The sequence below is a fragment of the Puma concolor genome, chromosome B1, assembly GCF_028749965.1.
Source record: "Puma concolor isolate L17-30 chromosome B1, mPumCon1.1.hap2, whole genome shotgun sequence".
Taxonomy (NCBI): Eukaryota; Metazoa; Chordata; class Mammalia; order Carnivora; family Felidae; genus Puma; species Puma concolor.
The window spans coordinates 198,798,345-198,805,802 of record NC_141670.1 but is presented as its reverse complement, the minus strand read 5'-3'; the positions used below and the strand labels follow the sequence as shown (position 1 = coordinate 198,805,802).

Sequence of the window (7,458 nt, the reverse complement as noted above, 5' to 3'; positions counted from 1 at the left end):
AAAAGGAGGCACAACCACATTTCCTGAGTTATCACATTCCCTAAAGCAACCACAGGTTAAGAGACACACGATTTTACACAAGTGAGAAGTAATGCTTTGTGTAGAAAGAAAGTCTACCTCGATATTATATTATGAAGTAATCTGGGAAAGAATCCAAATGGAGCCTCACACCTCTGACTGTATAATGATTGTGCTTTTTCACAAGGTCAAATAAGACATATGGAATATAAACTTTGGTCTTTAGGAATGAATGCCAGAGTTTCTGAAATCTTTCCAAATGTAGAATGGAGTAGAACACTTCTGATTAGAAAACCTCTTGTTTAAAATATATTTGTTTTGCAATCTTGTTTATTTTTACAGGCGTGGATTATGGAATCATGCATTCTTTGATATCCTAAGTAAGGCAAAATGAATTTATGCACTCACCAAAGACCCAAAGTTTCCATCCTAGTAAAAATGTTTACATGGTTGCAACACCCCCTTCCCTGGCTGAATCATGCCAAGACTCTCTCCATGGATTTGATATGGAAAGACCTTTGTGTGTTCTGTCTCCCAGTTACTGCTGATCAATGGCATTTGATCAGTTCCAAGAACTATTAAGGATTTCTATGTTCAGGTATCTGTCACCTGGATCAAAATAGAGAAGAATATGGAAGCATTATTTCTTGATAGCCGCCTAGATCCCAGCAGTATCATGCAACAGATGATACTAAGATTTTTCAGTACATTTGAGGATCCAAGTAATACGTATAGATGAAGACAATGGTCAAGTTTCAGTGATCAGACACTGTTTGTGGTTTTGGTCAGTTTTTTAAAGTCAAAACAATAAATAATCCATAATGCTAACTGTTTTAAACAAGAGGCACCTAAACAAGTCAATAACATGGAAATGAGCTTTAAAACCATAGTTGGAACTTTCTGATCTGTTCTATTTACTATCTCCTAAATGGATGTTTTTCAATGCCTTAATTCTTCTAAGTGTATGTGCATGGGACTCTGGAGATGGAAGGACAGGTGTACAAGTTAGTTTATAAGTGATTTAGTAGAAACCATTGTATGAGGAATAAAAATAGGCTGTTTTGGTTTAGATTTTGACAAGCCCCTTTTGACAATTTTTAAATAGGTCTTCTCAAGAAGAAATAATTTGCAGAAATATGGGTTGGTTGCCTCTTCAGAAATTGCCATCTATTTTAGTATACCACTGTAAAGGAGATATAATGATATATGATATATAGAGAGATATAGATATATGATATATATAGAGAGATATATGATGTATAGATATATGATATATGCTATTATTAAAGATAGGTTAAAATAATATCTGGGATTATAGGGTAGGGTAAAGTCCTTAGAGATCATTTAGGCTAACTCCCTAATTAAAAAACAAAAGAGCAAATTTGGGGATATAATGGTTAAAGCTATTGCCCAAGACCACACAACCATTTGGTAGATAAACTAAATTTTAAACACAAGGCTCCTGGTTTTAAGCGAGTGCTCTTTCCACAAGCCTAACATGGTAGCACCCCAAAGTTTAATTCATATTGCAAATTTGTTGTTTTTATACATGTGAATTGTTTATTTATTCTCTCTCCACTCTAAGCCACTCATCCACTTGTTGAAAGGCTATAAAACAAATCATTATCTAATGTAGTATGAAACACAGGGCAATTTGATCATGTCAGTAGGTCCCATATATTTCACGTTCGAACCACTGAATAACAGTTTTTAGCCTCTCAGAGAGTTTCTCTGTCCCCTGCCTCTGCCTTCAGCTACCTATTCCTGCTGGCTTTGCTGGCATTCACACTAGATTCAGTTTTGCAAGGTATAGACATTATTGTCTGACATTTCCTCCATGCGGCTCTTCTGTTTCCCAGCTGCTGTAGGACCATCTCACCCACGCAGAGATTACTGCAAGGCAGGTCTGCTAGAGTCAGCTCAGCGTGCATGTCCCACACTCTTTGACCATACACCGAACTTGAGTTAGCTTCGATAGGATAGTGCCCTAGGTTTCTATAAATTCTTGCCCTCACCTCCCATCTCACAGGGAAAGGCTTTTGGCCTGTGACTGGCTTGGTAAGGCTCTATAACTCTGGACTTCAATATCATCATGCATTAAGAAGACTATTTGCCTAGACATATAAACTATGTCTTCAACCTAGCCTCTGAGAGCAGTATAAGAAATCACTTGGCCCTTATCTGTTGAATCCATTGTCTTACTTCTAAGTTGGTTCAGAATCCTGGTAGAGAAGATGGGTGCCTTTATTTGTGATTCCCTCAACAAAAACAAAATATCAACAGTGTTCTTAGGGCTTTACCTATATTTCCAGAAGATAATAATCTATTTTTCCATCTTTCAAAGTGCAAACACACTGATAATATAACGCATCTCTCGTCCATAGCCTCACATTTTAAAAAACACTTTACTAATTTGATAGGAAAAGTAATATGCAGTGTGCTTGCCAATCTTACATTACTTGTCAATATTCTACCATGATTTGAATTCTAAGGACTTTTTCATAATACCGAGAATGTGCCAGCTATCTCTATCTGGTAAAAGGTCAAGCTACCCATTGTATACTTCAAGCAGATGGTCCCCAAATGGTAACCTGTACAAACTGGAACTCATACACACTTTTGCATTACCTGCATTCAGATTTCTTCCTTCCCAGTAGATACTTTTTAAATAATTCATAAATCATGTTTATAATCTTTTGTCAATTAATAATGCAATAACTACAGCACAGAAATATTGCCAGTAAGTGGTTTATTGGTGATGGATTATCGTAGGACAATTTGGCACATGTAAAATGCATAAACAAATCTCAGGGCACTTGGGTGGCTCAGTCAATTAAGGATCGGACCCTTGATTTTGGCTCAGGTCATGATCTCACGGTTTGTGGGTTCCAGCCCCACATCAGGCTTTATGCTGACATCACGGAGCCTGCTTGGGATTCTCCTTCTCCCCACCCCCACCCTGCCCCTCCCTTACACACATACTCTCTTTAGTTCAAAAATAAATAAACCAAAAAATAAAAATAAAAAACAGAAATCTCAAACAAAAGAACAGTCAGAGGAATGTGGATGTAAAATCATATCTTTGGGGATTTTTAAAATCTAAGCTATAAAGAGCAGCAAAAAAGATAAGTTATAGCCATATTTCAATTGCTAAACCCCATAGATATGTTGATATCTTATATTTGATAGTTACAATACATTGAACATTTTCTCAGGACGAGTAAAACCAATTCCCATAATCTGAGAACTGTAAGAAAATTGCTCCATTTTAGAGGGAAGGATATGGAAATAACCACATAATAACCATAAAGCAATATTCAAGATCCAACGTTTCAAAGCTGGATTCACAGAAAGCATTACAACGGAACGTTTAGAGATTGTCAGATCTTACCCCCCATTTGAGCTTTTATCTCCCTATTTTGTCAAATGAGCCCTCAGCTAATCTGAGTTTTACATCTCCTATATAAAAACATGACTTACCCATTCATAATTCTGGCCAGTCGATTTCATATCTGATACGAAAGGAGTATACAGATATCAAGACAGGCTAGAGAGAGATATCATAGAAAATCTGTGACAATCCATAACAGACAGCTTACAAATGAGCTGCGGTTAGTCCCCTTCCTGTATCCACACTCTATCACCAAGGGGCATCTGTTTCTTCCCCCTAAAACCCAGGTCACCTTTGTGACTCGCTTTGGCAAAAGAATGCAATGGAAGAGACAATGTGTCAGTTTTGAACCGTGGCTCTCAGGGAGTGGCATGCATCTGCTCTCTTTCTGCTCATTCTCTTGGACTCTTGTCCCCACCGCATGAAGTCCAGTCGAAAGTGCCAGAGGATGCAGTGTCACATGGAGCAGGAATGAGCCATTCCCACTGAGATGCCACAACAAAACTGGTAGCTGGTCACAGCTGCATGAGCGAGCCCTATGGACTAGACACACTGCCCAGCGAAGCCCAGTGCAAATTGCCAATCTGCAATTGCGAGCCAAATAAATACTTGTTTGGTTAAACCATGACTTTTAGGGGCGTTTGTTATGTAGCAGCAATTAGCAGATACCCAGTCTTCTTTAGCACCAATAAAAAATCTTCCTGTTTGTGACATTAGTGACCAGTACTAGCATGGAAGGCTCTGTCCAACGGAACAATGCCCTTCAAAGATGTCAGCTCCCTCTCACGTTGAAATCTTACGTTAGCGCCACTCAGAACACAAACTATGCCACTCGCTGGTCACCAGCAAAGGTTGATCCGTTACAGTCAGATCATCTCAGTGGTAGAATTATAAAGGGTAGAGCCGAGAATAAGGAAACATCTTTTTGCACCCAAGGGTGAACATCAGTGACTTAGGACAACAGGATTTCTTTGAAATTAATCACCAGAACGCCATTGCCTATTGGCCAATACCAACACAGAAGATGAGATAAGGAGTATTCCTGTTACTCAAGCCAAGTGACCACTTAGAAAGTTTAATGTGTATTGCCAGGAAGATGAGAGACATAGCAAATGCCATTTGGCCCTTGCTTTGAGAAGTCCCTTCTGCCAGCAGCATAGAGAAGGCACGGGTTACGTGGAGGAAAAACAGCCTGTATGAGATAAGACAGCAAAAACATTTGCAGTTGGGCCAGGTGTGGATCCTGTGGAAGGGGGGTATACAGAGTGGTCCTGAGGAGTTCACCCAAGAGGGCAGCCTCGAGGAGCAAGGTGTCCCCAACTATGGGAAGGGTAATAGAAGGTGAAGGATTGAGTTGTTAGTGTCTGAAAGCTGAGTTATGGCCTCGATTAAAAAAAAAAGAAAGAAAAGAAAAAAGTAGGACTGAGGATATTGGATAGGCACTTCAAATAGCTCCCAATAAAATACAGCATAAAGGAAGGAATTAGCCACGTATTTTAAATGTTTGGGCCAAATTAAAACTTTAAATGGTATAAGAGATTTTTCTCTCCCTAATTCTTCCCCTTCATTTCTTCCTGCTGAGAGGGAACCGCAAACAGCAATTAGGGATTGGAGAGGAAAAGAAGTGGAAAAGAGGAAAGCAGACCACAGTTCCTTCCCATTCCATGCTTTCTGGTGTAAGTCAAGCCTAAGCTTTAAAGAGTAAGAAACCTTTGAAATGGGGTGAGTAATGTAAGGCTTGATACTATGTAGAGAGGCACTGCCTTTAAATATATCGGAAAAAAATATACTATTTTTTATTACTTGAAATTAACCAGAAGACTTATTTTTTCCTCTAATTTCATCCAAGGTTAGAGAAAAGCAACTCTAGTAAATTGCTTTGGAAAGACATTGGTGGGAAAGCATAAAGTGATAGAGGACCAAGTCCAGCTCAAACAATAAATTTTACTTGTACATAAGTAGAGTTTAAGTTCTAATTCCTTTTAGAAGACCCATGTTTAGTAATGAGAAGAAATTATCTTAAAGGAAACAATGATGTTACACAACAACAACAACAACAACAAAAAAAAACAATGAGCTATTAAATGTCTGAGAGTTGGCAATTAAAAAAATAAAATGATAGAAGTTTATTTCCATAATTCCTAGCTAGTCAGTGTATCATTTTTTACCATGCAAATGAAGATATCTTACAGGAAATCAATATTGTTATTTTTCCTTGACTGCAATATTTGTAGACAAAGAGTGTATCTCATTGGGGCCTCTTTCTTCTTGACATTATTTTACCCATTGTATTGTCATCCACTTATTCAATAAGCAGGTATCCATTGTCCATCTAGTTTGCAAAACCATGGGACTAGTGCAGGAGATAAAAGGAGAAATCCACAGTCCCATTTCTCACTAAAAATTCACTAAGTGGTAAGGAAGATAAAACAGACAAATGCATCCATATAATTAATTGAAATAAGTAGCTGGCACTTGGAAACGCAGTGGAGGCTGCCTGCCTAAGCCAAGATGGATTGGGAGAAGACCTTTCTGAGCTAAATTGTTAAGAATGAACAGAAAGGTTCTAGGCAGAGAACCAGGAGAAGGGGGTCCTAAGAGAGAAGAACACTGGGAGTAAAGACAGAAAGACAGAGAACCATCATGGTGCATTCAAGGATGTCACATGTCTCCTCTGGCTTGTAAGAAGAGCGTTTGGGTCCAAGATAGAAGGGATCAGAATAAAGAGGTAAGAACCAAATCTTGAATAGCCTTATTCCAAAGGCAGTGAGGAGCCCAGCAGTGGCAAGACTAACTTCCGTGTTTACATCCTCCTAAGTAAATGTTCTATTGAATCTCAAAGGCATCCCTTACCCAGCAGCCTCATGGCCTTATGCTGTGTGCCCTGAGGGGCACGTCGTTTCTGTAAGTCGCCCCTCTTCCTGAAGGTGTGGGCTGCCACGTTGTCCTTATTATCTAGTTCTTGCAAACAAGGTCAATAATTTTGTGGAAGAGAGCTAAAGGAAGTAGCTCTCTAAGATCGACAATCATCTTCTTTTTTCCAGTTCCCTCTGCTCTTTTATAACTGCTCTGGGGACATGTTTTTAAGAGAGAAAAAGAGTCATAGCAAGAAAGGAGAGAGAGGAGAATGCAGTAGCTTCCCTCCCTTAACCACAGTTGTGTTCTCCATGGTTTCATTTACTCACAGTCAACCACAGTCCAGAAGCAGATGCTCTACCTTCTGAAGGTCAGTAGTAGCCCAACACGACATCACAATGCCTACCTCATTTGCCTCACTGTATCTCATCACACAGGCATTTCGTGAGCTCACATCAGCACAAGAAGCAGGGTGAATGCAGGGCAATAAGATATTCTGAGAGGGAGAAAGAGGCCACAGGTACGTACTTTTATTACATCATGTTGTCATAATTTTGTTCTATTTTATTATCAGCTATGGTTAATCTCCTAGTACTTAATTTATAAATTAAACTTAATCACACGTATGCCTAGGTGGGAGAAATAACAGTATACAGAGGGTTTGGTATTGTCTACAGCAGCAGCCATCACTGGAGGTCCTGGCATGTATCCTCCACAGGTAAGGGGAACTGCTGTAATTGAAGAGATGATAAAAGAGACACCAAACAAAGGCAACCTAAGATTAACATAAAAGGGAGCCACAGGTCATGATCTCATGGTTCATGAGATCAAGCCCCATGTCTGGCTCTGTGTTGACATTGTGGAGCCTGCTGAGGATTCTCTCTCTCCCTCTCTCTGTCCTGTGCCCACTCGTGATCTCACGCACTCTCTCTCTCTCTCAAAACAAATAAACATTAAATATATATATATATATATATATATATATATATATATATGGGAGCTAGAACTGAGAAAAGAGAAGAAAAAGAAAGTGAGAAAAGCAAGAAGTGAAGGAGAGTAATTGAGATTTGGCAGGGAATCAGTATAATATTTGTGACCAGGTGGCTGGCAGAAAGAAAAGAATAAAGAAAGCCAGCAAAAGAAAGATTCATAAAGGAATATAAATATAGTGGTAGTAAAGAACATTTTATTAC

General features: G+C 39.0%; 1 long non-coding RNA gene across 1 annotated transcript; it reads right to left on the bottom strand.

Moving 5' to 3' along the window:
• Positions 1-399: 399 nt before the first annotated feature.
• Positions 400-6,609, bottom strand: LOC147582108 (uncharacterized). The gene is made up of 3 exons (XR_015249847.1): positions 6,263-6,609; positions 3,499-3,565; positions 400-627 (listed from the first exon to the last, which is right to left on the bottom strand). It is a non-coding gene; the product is annotated as an uncharacterized LOC147582108 (long non-coding RNA).
• Between the last annotated feature and the right edge of the window lie 849 nt (positions 6,610-7,458).